Below are 18,167 nucleotides of genomic sequence, written 5' to 3'. Positions count from 1 at the left end.
ATCTCATAACATGGGTTCACATTTCTTAAATAGCTCTCCAGCATTGTCTGAGCAACAACCAGCTTTTGCATTGAAATAACACATTGAATATAGCGATTTATCGAAGGGACTTTGCAGGATCGTAATCAAATAAAATTTGATACCACGCCATATAAGATTTTAAGACGGGCTTGATCAGAAAAAAAAATTAATTGGATATGAGACTTTGCTTTGGCTAATTGGGAAAACTATTTGAATTTTATTAGTTGAATTGGGCTGGATTTTCTGATGGGGATCTAGGCCCAAATGCGAAATGCCAGCTGTGAGTAAACTAACTGGCTGCCACCATGTTTGCTGTTTTATTCCGGATGCTGGCTGGGTTCCTGATAGCCATTCAGAGGGATGGAAATGATGTCGGGACACAGCAACACGATGACAGGGAGGTGCGGTTGAGGCTGGTTGGCAAGGGCAGGGGGAGCCTCAACATGGTGTACCTCTGGGGCCTTCAGAGAAAAGAAGCCTGATGTCAGTGGGGTCATTAGACTAACCTTGGAGGTAATGGTCGACCGAGTCACAATCTTTTATTGCCTCTTGCCCTGCCTTGGGCACATGGAGGGTCTGTCTGTGATGAATGCCTGGGTTGAACCTGGAGGGTCAGTTTAATTGAAAACACTGGTCATGACAGAAAATGGTCCCCAAGTGGGGGCCTAGGTGCTGCCTTCATTAAACTGGCGTCTTACCCAGTTCCCAGCCCACTCCCAGATAGGCAATGTGTCAGGGAATCATTCCAAAATGGTTGGCCCTAATTTCCTGCCTCTTATGCCATCTTCATGGCAGTGGGGAGATTCAAGCTATCCCCTATAAATCAGTGATGCACGTTGACTAATTCATGCTGGTCATAGTATCAAATGTAAGGCTTAGCTTCCAACATAAGGTGGTGGTGGCACAACGGTTACCATTACCGCCTCACAGCCCCAGGGAACCATGTTTAATTGCATTCTCAGGCAAACGTCTGTGCGCTTTCTCCGTGTTTGCGTGGGTTTCCTTGAGTGCTGTAGTTTTCTCCCACAATTCAAAGATGTGCGAGTTAGGTGGATTAGCCATGGGAAATACAGGGTTACAGGAATATTGCAGGGGTCTGGTTCTGGGTGAGATGCTCTTTCGAGGGTTGGTGTGGACTCCATGGATTGAATGGCCTGCTTCCACACTGTAGGGATTCTATGATCTCTACGCTCTCCTTGATACACAAGTGAGAAGAGATCTCCCTACTTTCTCAAGAAATGACATGCTTTCCATCTTGTCGATGAAGGTGTGAACTGTGCAAGAGGAAGTTCATAACCTGTTGTTAGGAAGCATCAAATTGAAGATCTTTCTAATGGTCAGAGGACAGGTACAAGCAAGAGTTAAACAGGCCAATGGATTTTCAGCTGAACTCAATGAGGCTGAAATGCAAAAGAATGAACAATTTTGTCACCTATCTGTGTCCTCTGTTGCTCTCATGCTTGTGACTGTAAGTTCTCATTCAGGTAACTTGCGTACAAAATGTAAGCTTTCACGATACATAGGAGGTGTTATTGATGGGAGGGGCATTATTTTGGATGAGACAGTAAACCAAATCAACCCTGTGTTGATTCAACCTAATAGATTCCAAGCTGGTTCGTTGTTCTGCAAATGTTTCTTTATCTTGCTGGGTAACGTCATTAGTGCAGCTTCCGATGAAGCGCTGTTATGTTTTCCCACCTGTTACTTAAACCATGGTGTCTGTGGAGCTGGGTTACCTCACATCCAGTTTTCCTTCGCAGTGGAGTATATATAGGGTTTAGCACTATATGTTTTTTGATTGCCCAGCAGGATAATGAAACTTTTGCGGAACAATGAACCAGCCAACCAACCACAACATCCACAGCCCGAGCTACAAATCTACTCAAAAGCCTTAGACAATAGATTCCAATTCACGATTCGAAGAAAAACAGAAGAATTCTTCTCTGTGTCTTGCTAACAATAACCCTTCAACAGTATCAATAAAAATGGATTTCTAACCCTAACCCTAACCCTCTCTGATGAAGGGTCGAGGCCTGAAATGTCAGCTTTTGTGCTTGGCCTGCTGTGTTCATCCAGCTTCGCACTTCGTTATCTTATTCTAGTCATTATCACATGTTTTTGTTCGAGAACTTGCTGCGTGCAAATCGGCTGGTGCATTTCCTTCATTGTTGCAAGTTAGTAAATTGTGATGCGCGTAACCGATTTAGAGATTGGTTTCAAGCAATAGTTAAAAACTGAAAGAGCTGTGGATGATGTAAATCAGGAGCAACTACAGGAGTTGCGGGAAAAGCTCAGCAGGGCTGGCAGCATCTGTGAAGAAAAAATTGTCAGAGTTAATGTTTCGGGTCCGGTGACCCTTCCTCAGGACTGACCCAAAATGTTAACTCTGATTTTTTCTTCACAGATGCTACGAGACCTGCTGAGCTTTTCCAGCAACTTCTGTTTCCTTTTCCAGCCACTGTTAATTGGCTGCAAAGTATGGAGGATCTTTGGAAATAGAGAAAGGCTCTACATACATATGAAAAACTTTATAAAACATTAACATAGCAGGGCAGGCAGATAAATTAGTTCAGAAGGCATATGGTATGATTTCATTTGTCAAGGCATAGAATTTGAGAGGTTATGCTGGAACTGGAGAAACATTGGTTTGGGTACAGCTCGTGTATTGTTGCAATTCTAGAATCTACATTAAACAAGAGACCTGTTAGCTTAGGAAAAGTTGCAGAGGAGATTTACAGAGATGTTGCCTAGGCTGGAGACTTTCAATTGTGAAGAGAGATTAGACAGACAGAGGTTGCTTTCCTTAGAGCAGCGGAGATAGAGAGAGGACATGATTGTGATATATAAAATTATGTGAGGCATAGATAGGGTAGACAGGAAGACACTTTTCATCTTGATGGAGGGATCAATGTCCAGGGGTATACAATTTAAAGTAAGGGGCAGGAGGTTTAGAGGAAATGTGAGGAAAAACCTTTTTCACAAAGAGGGTGGTGGAAATCTGGAACTCACTGCCTGTAAGGGTGGTAGAGGCAGAAGCCCTCATAGCTACTTAGAAGTGCACTTAACAAAGCCACACCACACAAGGCCAGGGCCAAGTGCTGGAAAATGAGATTAGAATAGATAGGTGATTGTTACTGACTGTCGTGGACTCGACGGGCTGAAGGGCCTTTTTTCTGTGCTGTAGACCCCTAGTCCGTATATGAATCCTGTTTGAGTTTGAAATGAGAGCAGTGAATTACAATGTCTGGCCTAAAGTCAACCGTCTGGTTGAAAAACCAGGCAGTATCAACATAAGAGAAGGTTTGTATTCAGCCTGATCCAACTTCCTGTAGAATCTGATGAGTTATGATGTAACGACATACCGCAAAGTTAATGATGACAGCTTAATGTAGAATCCAAGTGTGTCGAAGCCATTTCACCAGGCACTAGCTATACTTTTCAAGATGCTAATTGCCGAACAGTAAAAAAGTAACATTGTGTGAATATTTACATGAAACAACCTGACTAAATATATTTTTGTAAAAATGTAATTAATGCAAGAAAATGCAACTAGTTCCTCCTCTATTGGTGGTTGTACCTTCATATTTAACTCTCTCTCCTCCTCGAATTTGCTTCTTATAAAGAGCATATTTGACCCAGCTTTTAGACACTGGTCCTATTTTTCCTTATCTATCTGCCAGCTCATTCTGTACACATGCCACCCTCAGAGTGAAAAGATCGCCCCTCAGGTCCTTTTTAAATCTTTCCCCTCTCACCATACACCTAAGCCTTCTAGTTTTGGATTCCCCTATCGTGGGAAAAAGACCTTGACTATTCACCTTACCTAAACCCCTCATGATTTTATAAATCTCTATAAGGCTACCTGTCACCCTTCGACGTTCCAGGGGAAAAAAAAGTCCCAGCCTGTTCAGCCCCTCCTGATAGCCCAAACCCTCTAGTCCCAGCAACATCTTTGTAAATCTTTTCTGCATCTGTTCCAGTTCAACAAAGCAGAGCAACCAGAATTGTTTGCGATATTCCAAAAGTCGTCTCACCAACGTCTTGTACAGCTGCACTATGACATCCCAACTCCTATATTCAATTCTCGTGGCCAATGAAGACAATGTAAAATGAGATTATAAAAGTTCTGAGACAGTATGCTCCTGTTAGTGTGAAGGGCAAGGCTGATATGTGTGTGGAATTCTGAATGACGAGAGGTATTGAGGCTTTGGCCAAGAAAATGGAGAATTATGACAGGTATAAACAGCTGGGTTGGGTGAATCCCTTGAGGATAATAAGGGATGTAGTACTGTACTCAAGAGGGAAATGAAGAAGGCAAAAAGGGGACATAAAATAGCTTTGGCAAATAAGGTTAAGGATAACCCAAAGAGAGTACAAAAAGGGCAAATGAGTAACCACGGAGAGAATAGGGCTTCTTAAAGATCAAGGAGGCTTTTTGTGTGTGGAGCCACAGGAGATTGATGAGATACAAAATGAATATTTTGCTCCAGTACTTACTGTGGAGAGGTACATGGAAGCTAGAGAACTCAGGAAATAAATAGTGATGTCTTGAAAAGTGTCCATACTGCAGAAGAGAATGCACTGGAGGTCTTAAAATGCATAAAGGTAGATAAATCACAGGACATGATCAGGTATATCCCAGAAACTTGTGAGAGGCTAGGGGAGAAATTGCTGGCCCCTTTGCTGAGATATTTACTTCCTTGACAGGCACTGGTGACGTACTGGAGGACTTCAGGGAGGCTAATGTGGTGGCATTATGTAAGAAAGGTTGGAAGGAAAATCTAGGGAAGTATAGACCAGTGAACCTGATTTCAGCGGTGGGTACGTTGTTAGAGAGGATTCTAAGGAACAGCATTTACACGCATTTGGAAAGGCAAGGACTGATTAGACATAATCAGCATGGCTCTGTGCATGGGAAATTGTGTCTTGATTGATCTTTTTAAGGAGGTAACAAAGTAGATACATGAAGGTAGAGCTGTGGATGTTGTGTATATGGACTTAGCAAGACCCTGGACAAGGCTCTGCATGATAGACTGGTTAATAGGTTAGATGGCATGGGATCCAGGGAGATTGAGTCAACTGGATGCAAAATTGGCTCGATGGCAGGAGACAGAAAGTGGTCATAGAGAGTTATTATTCAGACTAGAGACCTGTGACCAGCAGTGTGCTGAAAGGATCGGTGCTGAGTCCACTGATTTTAGTAATTTATGTAAATGATTTGGATGAGACTATAGGAGGCATAGTTAGTAAGTTTGCAGATGGCACCAAACTTGGTGGCATTGTGGACCATGAAGAAGGTTACTTAAGAGTACAATGAGATCATGATTTTTTTGGACCAATGGACCAAAGAGTGTCAGATGAAGTTTAACTTAGATAAATGGGAAAAGTTCCATTTTGGTAAAACATACCAAGGTCAGACTTGCACAGTTAATGGTGGAGCCCTGGGGAATGTTGCCAAACAGAGAGATCCAAGGGTGCAGATACATAGCTTCATGGAAGTTGTGTTGCCAGAAGAAGTTGTAGAGGCATGTACAATTAGAACATTTAAAAGGCATTTGGATGACTAGGAAGGGTTTAGAGGGATATGGGCCAAATGCTGACAAAAGGGGCTAGCTCAGTTTATGATACTTGTTCAGTGTAGATGAGTTGAACCAGACGGACTGTTTCTGTGCTGTATGACCCTGTGACTCTATCTGACATTGTGTTCATTATTCAAACGGTCTGTTTCTGTGCTGTATGATCCTGTGACTCTATCTAACATTGTGTTCATTATTCAAAAACACTCCTGAGAAACATTTTGGAGCATATTAATATGTTAAAAATGGCATATAAATTGACATTGTTTGTGATGTTGTCAGCTATGGTCACACCACATGCAGTCGTTTACAATATAAGATCTAACATCACGATAAAACAGGTCCTTGTTTGCATTTTAACTCAACACATTTGATTTGGTTTTCAACAGCCTGCATGTTTAAAAAATTTTTGAACGCGTATTAATGGGTTCTTTGGTCTTTACATTAACATAGAATTATGTTCAGTGCTGTTGGTAAGAATAAATTGACTAAATAAAAACAATTAGAATAAACTGAAACAGAATTATTTTTCTAATGCTTTACTTCTATAAGCACCCTTTTCTCAAAATGTGATATTTGTTTAATTTTAGACATGCAACAGTGAGTGCCTGAAAATTGCACTGTTAACTGCCAGCGGTTTAATTTGGAACTAGTTTGTGCTTTTTCCTGTGGATTTCCGGGAAAAAAGACATAAATACAAAAAATTATTTGAGTGGTTCTAAATTTTGAAGTAACTGAGTGGATAGAGTTCTTAATACATTTCTCTTGCCCTCTAAGAAGCTGTCTCACATGAATTCGTTTATCAGGAATTCAATTTTCTCCCAGGTGGATGCAGAGAAGCCCCACAACATCATTTGGAGATGAGCCAGGGAGTTTGACCTCCATGTCCTGACCAGTATTGATCAATCAGCCCAAATCAATTGAACAGATTACCTTGTCAAATCAAGCATAATTTTAAAGAGAGTACAGGATCAGGGAGCGGACGATAAAGGTACATAAATCTCTGAAAGTGGCAGCCAAGTTTCGAAGGGTATTAAAAAATCAAATGGAATCCTTGGCTTTATTAATGAGGAACATAAACAAAAGCCATGCAATTAGGTTAAACTTTAGCACAACATTGAAGGGCTCTTGTGGTGCAATAGTAGTGTCTTTATTTCTGTCCTGAGTATAGGCCCAGGCTCACATACCACCTACTCTAGACTTGTGTCAGAACTGAACAGAAAAAACCTATAAAACAGTGGTTTTGCATCCACTTTATTCAATTTGTGGCAGAGGTTAATGTCCTTTAAGTAAGGTCACAGGACTGGCAATTCAAACATCAAAGCAGGCAGGCACCAGTTTAAATCCTACCATGTCAACTGGTGAAAATTGAGTCGACTTAAATGAAAATCTGAATCAGTAATGGAAAGCCCGTTGTTGCTGTAGAAAACCATCGAGTTCCCCAAAATTATTCAGGGAAGGGAGCCTGCCGCCTTTAGCTGATCTGATCTACAGCTGACTCCAGACTCTCAGCAATGTGCTTGTCTCTTAACTACCTTCCTAAACAAAATGGTTGGGTGAGGTGCTCAAATCAAGAACAAACAGCAATAGGCAACAAGTCTGGCCTTGACAATGATGCCTACATCCCATGAACAATTGAAAGATAAAGTTCCAGGTCCCATACTGCAGAAAGGATGTCAAAGTCTTAGAGAGGGTGTCAAAATGCTTTATTAGAATAGTATCATGGATGAAGGACTTCAGTTACATAGTGAACCTGGGTTTGCTGTCCACTGAGCGTGAGCATTTAGTAAAGATGTTCAAAACATGATTAGTTTGCATAAACTAAGTAAGGGTGAAAAGTGCTCGGTGACTGTTAACAATGCAGGTTTAAAGTGATTGGTAAAAGAGCAACAGGCAACATTATTTTGTTTACAGAGTGAGTTGTGCTCTGGAATGCACCACCTGAAGTGGATATTTTGTGAGGAACATGCTCTGATATAGATATTATATATGGGACTTGAACCCAGGTCTCCTACCTGGGGACACCACCGATGCACCCCAAGAAGTCATTAAGTAGTTAATAAATGGTGATAGGACAGTAGCATTCCATAGCAAATTACAGAAATACATGAAGAGAACAGAATGCAAGACTAAGTGGAAAAAGTGAGAGATAGGCCCAGCAAAGAATTAACATGTGCAAAATGGATTGAATGGCCTCCTCCTGGCCAACTCTCTAATTCACTGGTTGCTCTCAGTTCCAAAGAAGGGTCACTGGACTTGAAATGTTAACTCTGCTTTATCTCTCGGCTGATACTGCCAGACTTGCTGAGTTTCTCCAGCAATTCCCATTTTCAGCTCTGATTTATCTCATTGGTGTTTGTGGCACTTTGCTCTTCACACTTCACTATATTGTCTGCCTTTTTGGAGTACGGCCTTGGTTATGCAGTACCCAGGTAAAGAAAGGTAAAAGAGAATGAAATTTCTGCCTCTGATACAGCTGTGTCAGCATCACAAGCAAATTACTGTATTCTGATGGCATTTCCTTGGGTCATACTTACAAGACCAGGCATGAAGTGAGAAGATGGCTATTGTCATCATGAAAACTTTAAATTGGAAATAGCCTAAAGTTGAGTCTTGAAGATTTTAAGCACTGTGACTGTGAACTATGTCCTTCGCTGTTTGTTTCACTATAGAAATAAAGATTGCTGATACACTAACCTGGGTTTTTGCTTCCAGTTCGAGGACAAAGAAACAGGAGAATTTCCAACTCCGTAAACTCCATCTTTACAAAAGGTGGCACAGTGGTTAACACTGTTGCCACACTGTGCCAGGGGCCTTGGGTTCGATTCCACCTTCGAGTGACTGTCTGTGTGGAGTTTGCACATTCTCCCTATGGATGGGATTCCTGCGGGTGCACTGGTTTCCTCCCATAGTCCAAAGATGTGGAAATTATGTTGGACTAGCCATGCTAAATAGCCCAGACTAGGTGGGTAAACCATGGGAAATGCACGGCTATAGGGATAGAGTAGCAGTGTGGGTCTGGGTAGGGTGCTTTTCAGGGGATCATTGTGGACTTGATGGGCTGAATGGCCTGGTCTCATACTGTAGGAATTCTAGGGTTACCTAGAGGTTAGACCTTTGTCCACAATGGAATAGAAGCTGGGTTAGGTGTTGGGGCAGGCAATCCTGAAAGAAAGGATCACTTAAGGAATGTTGTAGTGGACTGGAAGTAGTTCGGATGAGGTTCACCAGGCTGATTCCAAGGATGAAAAGGCTGTTGTACGAGGAGCACTGAGTAGCTTGGGCTTATCCTTGCTGAGTTCAGAAGAATAGGGGTGTTTTGGGATTGGATTGGGGTATATAAAGTGCTTAAAGTGGTTTGGTAATGTTGATATTGAACCGATGTGCCCCTTGAAGGACTGTCTTGAACAAGAGGGCAGCGATATAGAGTGAGGGGAGGTCTGTTCAAAACTGAGATGAGGAGAAATTGCTTCCCTCAGAGATGTGTGAATCTTTGGAACTCACTTCCCCAGAGTGCAGTGGAGGCAAAATCAATCAACAGATTCAAGAAAGAAATAATAAAATGTGAGGCTGGATGAACACAGCAGGCCAAGCAGCATCTCAGGAGCACAAAAGCTGACGTTTCGGGCCTAGACCCAAGAAATAGATACATTTCTAATGAAGGGCTATGAGGATCAGGCAGGAAAGTGGAGTTCAGACCAGGATAAGATCAATCATGATCATGTTAGATGATGGAGCAGGTTCAAAGGACTGGATTGTCTACTATTACTCCTAATTCCCATGTTCCTGCATTTGCTGGTTCTGGAATTGAGTTGAGTGAAAGGTTTGTCGTGCAGTCAGGCATTGGGTAGATCACTTACTGTTTCTTAATACAATTGAAATTCTTTTCTCATATGCCCACCCTTGCTGATTACGATGCACTTTGAATATTTTGCTGCACGCTTGGTAGACATCTACACTCACTTAATATTCATTAATTTGTCATGCTATTGGCAGAGTAGAATTGTACATTATAAAATAATCAACAACAGATTTAATTAGGCAATAACAGAAAATAACACAGTCAGTACTTACTATTGAATAATAGCTTAAATGCTAATCTCTTGTTTCCAAGATAATTAACATCCCATCTATAATTGTTAGCTTTCAGTTTGAGAGTGAAAAACCTGGGTCAGAAACAACAGTGCTAAGCTTAAGTCAGGACAATTAAAAAGAAGTGAAGACAGAGTTCACTGGAGTAGATTGGGGGCAAGGTTTATCAGGAAAGGCGGTGAGGAATAATGGCAGATATTTAAGAAAATGAGTCATCATGCACAGCAAATGAGTATCCCAGAGAGAAAGAAGGATTCTAGGAAAGGGATAAGCCATGCTCGACCAAGGAAGTTAAGGATAGCAATGATTCTTAAGAGAAAGCATAGAACATTAGAGATTGGTGGCAAACTAAAGGATTGGGAAAGTTTCAAAAACCGATAGGAGATGTTTAAAAAAAAGAGAGAAAATAAACTTTGAGAGTAAACTTGAGAGTAATATCAATAGAGACAGTAAGAGCTTCTATAAATATATAAAATGGAGAGGCCAAAGTGAAAATAGGCCCCTTAGAGAAGGGAGCTGGCAAAATAATAGTGGGGAGCTAGGAAATGGCAGAGGAATTGAGTAAACACTTTATAGTAGAAGACTCTGATAGCATTCCAAAGTACTAAGTAATCAAGAGGCAAAAGAAGGACAGAAAATAAATACAATGGCTATCACTAGAGTAAAAGAAATAGGGAAATTAATGAATTGAAAAGATGATAAGTTTAGCAGTAACTGTGGACCAGCTAATCATAGGTTAATCCCTACAGTAGGAGCTCAGTCTGCAAAGGCCTATTTAAGTTTATTATTCAACCTCTGGAGAGAGGACACCTCCATTTTCACTTGCTAATGTGCTCTGATCCTGCTTTGAGGCTGGAAGTCTACTCACAGTCTTTCTGCACAGCTAGCCTGGTCTCTAACTAATTCAAGGGAAGTCAGAGATGAGGTATGGCTTGCCACACAGCGAGCAAGATTCTGACCCTTTCTTTGAGTCTGATGGTGGGTTTCAAAAACCAGCTAGGAAAACAGGGCAGCATAGTGGTTAGCATTGCCATCTCACAGAGCCAGGGATTTGGGTTTGATTCCTGCTTTGGGTCGCTATCAGTGTGGAGTTTGCACATTCTCCTCGAGACTGTGTGGGTGTCCCCTGGCTGTTTTCATTCCCTCCAAGTGTCCAAAAACATGCAGACTAGGTAAACTGGTCATGCTAATTATAGGGATAGGGATAGGGGAATGGGCTGGTTTGGGTAGGATGCTCTTCATTGGATTGGTGCAGGTTCAATAGGCAAAATGATCTCTTTCTGCTCTCCAGAGATTCTATGAAAATCCTTCACCATTCATCAAAGCCCCAGTGTTCAAAAGCCTCCCACATTCTCTGCCAGTTTGTTTCTCTAGGAGGATGTTTTAACTCGCATATGTCCTGTCGTGTCTCTAAAGACCAGACCATCCCAGTTACAAGTTGGTGATCCCGTTTCACAGGATAACACTGAATAAGTTCCCAAACACTGTTTTGCATGGAATGCAAATGTATCCCAAACACTTCTTTTTTCAGAAATCGATGGTAAGGTTGCATTTATGCCCATTCCTAATTGCCCAGAGGGCAGTTAAGAGTCAACGACATTGCTGTGGGTTGGGAGTCACCTGTAGGTCAGACCAGGTAAGGATAGCAGTTTCCTTCTCTAAAGGACATTAGTGAACCAGATGGGTTTTTCTAACAATTGTCAATGGATTCATGGTCATCATTAGATTCTTAATTTCAGATTATTTAATGAATCCAAAATCCACTATCTGCCGTGGCAGGATTTGAACCCAGAGTCCCAGAACATTACGTGGGTCTCTGGATTAACAGTCCAGCAATAATACCACATGGCCTTTGCCTACCCAGATACATTCTGACATACCACCTTGATGTGTTTTTTTGAGTCAAACATCACTGATTGTATCAGTGATTTTTCTTGGGGCCTGGGATAGGGGTGAGGGAGGAGGTATGGGGGCAAGTGTAGCATTTCCTGCGGTTGAAGGGATGAAGGGTCTGATGAAGGGCCTAGGCCTGAAACGCCAGCTTTTGTGCTCCTGAGATGCTGCTGGGCCTGCTGTGTTCATCCAGCCTCACATTTCATTACCACTGATTGTATGCTGTGGTCTGACTGTTGCTTTGCATGTTAAACACCTCTCCTCCACCTGCACTAAATATACCATGAAGATTGGCTTCTTGTTGAGCTGGATTCCTTAAAGGCTATAAAAAAACACTAACTGCAGCGGCCTAGTGGCTTGCCTTGCAGCGCCAGGGACTGGGTTTCAATTCCACCCTCAAGCAACTGTCTGTCTGACTTTTGCACATTCTCCACGCATTTGTGTGGGTTTCCTCCAGGTGCTCTGGTTTCCTCTCACTGTCCAAAGATGTGCAGGTTAGATGGATGAGCCATGCTAAATTGTCCACAGTGTCCAAGAATATGCAAGCTGGGTGAGTTAGCCATGGGAAATGTGGGGTAACAGGGATAGGCTGGGATGCTCTTCAGAGGGTTGGGGCAGACCTGATGGGGCAAATGGCCTCTATCTGCATGGTTGAGATTCTCTGGTTTTGCTTTTGTTGCTGTAATATCACAGACTAGAACATTGTTTGTGTTCTATGTATACTACACATGTAACTGACTGATTAATCACACTACACTGATTCCATTACATAGAGAAAATGACTAAATGTGAGGCATATATCTTTGCATCAGAATGTCAAATATCATAGTTTCATGTAACTGTCTTAAAAGCAAGCTCTGAAATCAATGCAGCAATACAACATCTTCTTATAATAAAGTATTATAAAGCAGACACATCGGAACACCATCACCTATAATTCCCCTCCAAAACCACACTCCATCATCTTTGCTTCACTATCACTTCACAAATCCCAGAGCTCCCACCCGAACAGCATCTTGGATGTCTCTCCATTTCAAGGAATGTAGCATTTCAAGGAGACAGCGCACCATCACCTTCTCCAGGGATTTTCAATAAATCTGGCCCAGCAAGTGGTGTCCTTTAAGTGTAATTGTAAATGCTGTCTTGAAGTCAGTTAGATATCCTTATGATGGATCCTGAGCTTGGTTCAAAGTCTGAAACTATAAGTCAAGGAGAAGTTACTTTATGTTACAACACTCAGACATCTCTCTGCTCTTCCATTTCTGGTTGTCTGTGCCTCCTGGACTTCCTTCACCCCACCGATAGTCACTGTAGCCTCAACTTCTGGAATTCCTCTCTAAGCCTTTCTAGAATATCTACCTCTCCTACTAACTTTAAGATGTTCCATAATATCTCTTTGAACTTTTGGTCACCTGTCTGAACAAGATGTGGCTCAATTTTTGATTGCTATGAAAGGCTTTGGGATCTTGAAACACGTTTTTGCTATACGTGAAAATTTGGCCCTTGGATGACGCAGTGAGCATTTTGAGGTGCTAAGGCAGAAAAGTAACATGAGCAAACGCTGAAAGAAGACAGGACAGACCATGATACCCCCATAGTTGAATTGCCCTGTAGATAATCACCATAAAAATTGCCAGTGTGGCCTTGACCTTTTGGTTGAGCTGGACAGATGTTTGCTAAAGAGTGAACAGTAAACATAATTTCAGGAAACATGATGATAAAACTGGAGAAGTGGAGGAAAGAGGAAAGAATGGTACAAATGCTTATTTTGCCTCATACCCCAGAGACTGAAATTAAATCAACTGCATACCAAAGGAAGACAGCAACCTGTAACTGAATGCACTGCAACATGAGCAAGCTGCTTATGTCAACACAGACCAACTAAGGAAAAATATCTTTTGCACATTTTTTCCACTTCTAATTTGTGCTGAGCTCTCTTTCATGTGGCAGCATACCCAGTCCCTGTATTGAGTCACCTTAAGGTGAGTTGGAACATCTGTGTCATGTATTGATCCACGAGCAGATCAACTTTCCATTCCTTAATTGGCAACTAGGAAGCGTGCTTGAAGCTGGCAGGACACACGTTCTCAGTTTCAGTTCCCTTGAGGTGAAAGCTTCTGTGCCAGACTCCAATCAAAAGCTTAGGCAACTCATTAGAGTGTGAGGCTAGCAAATCCATGCACAATATGTTCTCAAGTTATGAAGGCAATGACCTCTGAATTAAGAACCACACGTAGCCTTCCCTCTGATTTATATTTAACATTTCCAAATCTCAAGAGAAAGAAAGAGTTTTTGTGAATTTGTGAAAATTTGTGTGAATAGTGGCTTGGTGTTAATGAACTTAGGTATTGCTGAAATGTCACGGGGGTATCGGGTGTGATTCTGTAATTAGACGGCACTTCCTGGATAATTCCAAGTCTGCTCTGAATCACTTTAACAATCATGGAACCATAGAGCTGTACAGCATAGAAAAAGACCCTTCAATCCAATCTGTCCACCCCTGACCAGATATCCCAAATCAATCTAGACCTGTTCGCCAACACTTCACCTCTATCCCTCCAAACCCTTCCTACTCATATACCCATCCAAATGCCTTTCAAATGTCATAATTGTACCAGCTTTCACCACTTCCTCTGGCAGCTCATTCCATACATGCACCACCATCTGTGTGAAAAAGGTGCCCATCAAGTTCCTTTAAAATCTTTCTCCTCTCACCTTAAACCTATGCTCTCTAGTTTTGGACTTCCTACCCTGGGAAAAGGGCCTTGGCTATTCACCCTATCTATGCCCCTCATGATTTTATAAACTTCTATAAAGTCACTCCTCAACCTCTTGAGGGAAAATAGCCCCAGCCTTTTCAATCTCTCCCTATAGCTCAAATCTTCTAAACTGGCAACATCTTTGTCAATATCTTTTGAAACCTCTTAAGTTTCACAACATCCTTCCTATAGCAGAATTGAATGTATATTCCAAAAGTGGCCTCACCAATATCCTGTACAGCTGCAACATGACCTATCAGCTCCTCTACTCAATGCACTGACCAATAAAGGCAAGCATACCAAACACCTTCTTCACTATCCTATGTACCTAATATTCCACTTTCAACGAAATATGTACTTGCATTCCAAGATGTCTGTATTGAGCAACACTCTCCAGTAACACTCCCCAACACTCCCTATTATACACTTACTATTAAGCATATAAGCCCTGCCATAAATTGCCTTTCCAAAATGTAGCAACAAATTTAAGATTATTTATTGGGTTTATAATATGGTGTGCTTTCATTTGCCAAAAACTACTGATATTCTTAGTTGGAGGCCTGTCCTTTTCAAATGAAAGGAACATGTCCAGGCATTGTGTCACTTTGGAATTAAACAAACAGCTGTGAACAAGTTTCATGTTGCATTTTTCCTAAAAAGTATCAACTAACCAGAGTTGTCTTGTCAACCAATCACTGCCTATTAAACAAGTCATATAAATTGTTGCTCACTTTGAAATTTGGTATTCTTAAAATTGTCCAAATGAGTTCAAAATTCAAATCTGCAAAAATGCCTCTTTTTTTAGCAACACTTACATTTAGGCATTGTCTTTTTAATTAGGCCATTTACTGCCTGGGTCCTAAATTCTAGAATTCTTTTCCTAAACACCTATTCCCTTTTGAGTTTTTAACGATGTGGTATCTGGGGTTTCTCTATGCTTTCTGAAAGGTATAATGGTTAATTTGCAAATAATTTTGTAGCTATGGTGATATTTTTTAAAAAAGTCTGAGAGAGATAGTTGACAAAAATTAATGGGTCATTTTTGTTTACTTTGGACAAGTCCATGAATAAAGTGTGCAGTGTGTTATATTAGAGTTTCTGATGGATAATTCTGAACTTGTTTTTATTTCAATCTTAGGGAGAAAAATCCATAGCTTGGAGAGAAATGTTTCAGTTTTAGTTTCAGTTTGGACTAGTTCTGCTTGTTTCCTCGATGAAGATAAATGTGTAAAGGTCCTGGGAAAGGAAGAATATACTTCAGATTTGTTTAAAAACAAGATTATTTCAAAATGAGAAGTTTATTAATAGTTGCAGACCAGAGGTGTTTGGGTAAATGCTGAAGATATCCAGAGTTTATTGAATAATTCTTTCCTGGGATGTGGATGTCACTGGTAAAGCCAGCATTTATTGCACTTCACCAGTTAGAACATAGAACATAGAACATTACAGCGCAGTACAGGCCCTTCGGCCCTCGATGTTGTGCCGACCTGTGAAACCAAACTGAAGCCCATCTAACCTACACTATTCCATTATTATCCATATGCTTATCTAATGGCCATTTAAATGCCCTTAAACTTGGCGAGTCTACTACTGTTGCAGGCAGGGCATTCAATGCCCTTATACTCTCTGAATAAAGAACCTACCTCTGACATCTGTCCTATTTCTATCACCCCTCAATTTAAAGCTATGTCCCCTCATGTTAGCCATCTCCCTCCAAGGAAAAAGGCTTTCACTGTCTACCCTATCTAATCCTCTGATCATCTTGTATGTCCCTATTAGGTCACCTCTTAACCTTCTTCTCTCTAGCAAAAACAGCCTCAAGTCCCTCAGCCTTTCCTCATAAGACCTTCCCTCCATACCAGGCAACATCCTGGTAAATCTCCTCTGTACCCTTTCCAATGTTTCCACATTTTTCCTATAATGTGGTCGCACCAGAGTTTTGTACAGCTGCGACATGACCTCATGGTTCCAAAACTCAGTCCCTCTACCAATAAAACTTAACAAACCGTATGCCTTCTTAACAACCCTATCAAGCTGGGTGGCAACTTTCAGGGATCTATGTACGTGGACACCGAGATCTCTCTGCTTATTCACACTACCAAGAATCTTACCATTAGCCCAGTACTCTGTATTCCTGTTAGACCTTCCAAAGTGAATCACCTCACACTTGTCTGCATTAAAGAGGTTTGCCACCTCTCAGCCCATCTCAGCAGCTTATCTATGTCCCTCTGTAACCTGCAACATCCTTCTGCACTATTCACAACTCCACCGACTTAAATGTCATCTGCAAATTTACTAACCCATCCTTCTACGCCCTCATCCAGGTCATTTATAAAAATGACAAACAGCAGTGATACACGAGTCTCCTGATGGCGCCAGGAGAATTGGAGAAGAATGACCGCAAGGGTGGGAGAGATAATTCCAAGCAAATGACAAGGTCAGTTTCAGGTTGCACCACTGTGACTGTGAGTGAATTAGAAAGAAGAAGAGAAGCATCGTGCTGTGGTAAGTTATCGGCTTGAGTAATGCTTCTTATTGCCAGTGATGCTGATAGTGTCCTCTTCTATTGAGCCAATTGCTGTTAATGGGCAGATCTGCTGAATGTTCTGCTTGTGTCCTTTCTGTTGCATGGCAGCTTCTTCTTCTGAGCAGGAATGGGTTTTTATTTGGCTTTTCAAGATGTAGGGTAGTAAAGAAGATGTTTGGTATGCATGCCTTTATTGGTCAGTGCATTGAGTTAGGAGGTCATGTTATGGCTGTTCAGGACATTGGTGGGGCTACTTTTGGAATATTGCACTCAGTTTGGGTCTCCCTGCTGTCGGAAAGGTATTGTGAAGCTTGAAAGAGTTCAGAAAAGACTTCCAAAGATGTTGCCAGGACTGCAGGGTTTGAACTATCGGAAAAGGCTGAATAGGCTGTGACTATTTTCCCTGGAGCATTGGAGGCTAGGTGGTGACCTGGTGGAGTTTTATAAAATCATGAGGGGCATGGATAGGGTGAGTAGCCAAGGTCTTTTCCCCAGGGTAGGGGAGCCCAAAACTAGAGAGCATAGGTTTAAGGTGAGAGGAGAGGAGATGCAGAGAGTGGTGCATTTATGGAATGAACTGCCAGAGGAGGTGGTGGAAGCTAATGCAATTACAACCTTTAGAAGGCATCAGGATGAATAGGAAAGGTATGGGCCAAATGTTTGAAAATGGGACCAGATTAATTTCAGGCCTCTAGTTGGCATGATTGAATTGGACTAAAGGATCTGTATCTGTGCTGTACAAAACTATGACTCTGTGAGTCTGTGTCGGAACTTGCTCAGTTCAGTACCCTGAATGACAAGGAATACAGAAAGCATTTTTAGGTGGAAATACACCAGTGGGGACTTGCATGAGTAGGGAGGAGGGGAAGTTTAGAGTCTGCGCTAATGTGTGATGTGCAAAGACTGAGGAATGTTAAAATGGTGTGCGCTGGAATTAAAGTCATGCAAAGATAAACAGACATGAAGAGGATTGTTACCTGGGTAGCCCTTGTCAGGTCATTTATTCTTTCAGTGTGCTGTGATGAACCTGAATCTGCAAATGATGCTTATACTCTCTGAGAAGGTAGTCAAAGGCATTAATTAAGTATGTTTTCAGTGAGCTGCTGGATGTCTGTACCAACTAGGCAACTGACAAACTGTAACAAGTTCTCAGGTCTGAAGAGATGCATGGGGAGAAAGTGGGAACAGAGCACAGAGTTGAATGATCAGCCAGGGCGATATATGAATGGTGATGATGGCTTGAAGGGACAAATGGCCTACACCTGCTCCTATTTTCTACATTTCTATGTATATCCTGTA

The sequence above is a fragment of the Stegostoma tigrinum genome, chromosome 36 (genome assembly GCF_030684315.1).
Source record: "Stegostoma tigrinum isolate sSteTig4 chromosome 36, sSteTig4.hap1, whole genome shotgun sequence".
In the NCBI taxonomy this organism is placed as follows: Eukaryota; Metazoa; Chordata; class Chondrichthyes; order Orectolobiformes; family Stegostomatidae; genus Stegostoma; species Stegostoma tigrinum.
The sequence above is the reverse complement of the archived record's forward strand: the minus strand, read 5'-3'. Positions refer to the sequence as shown.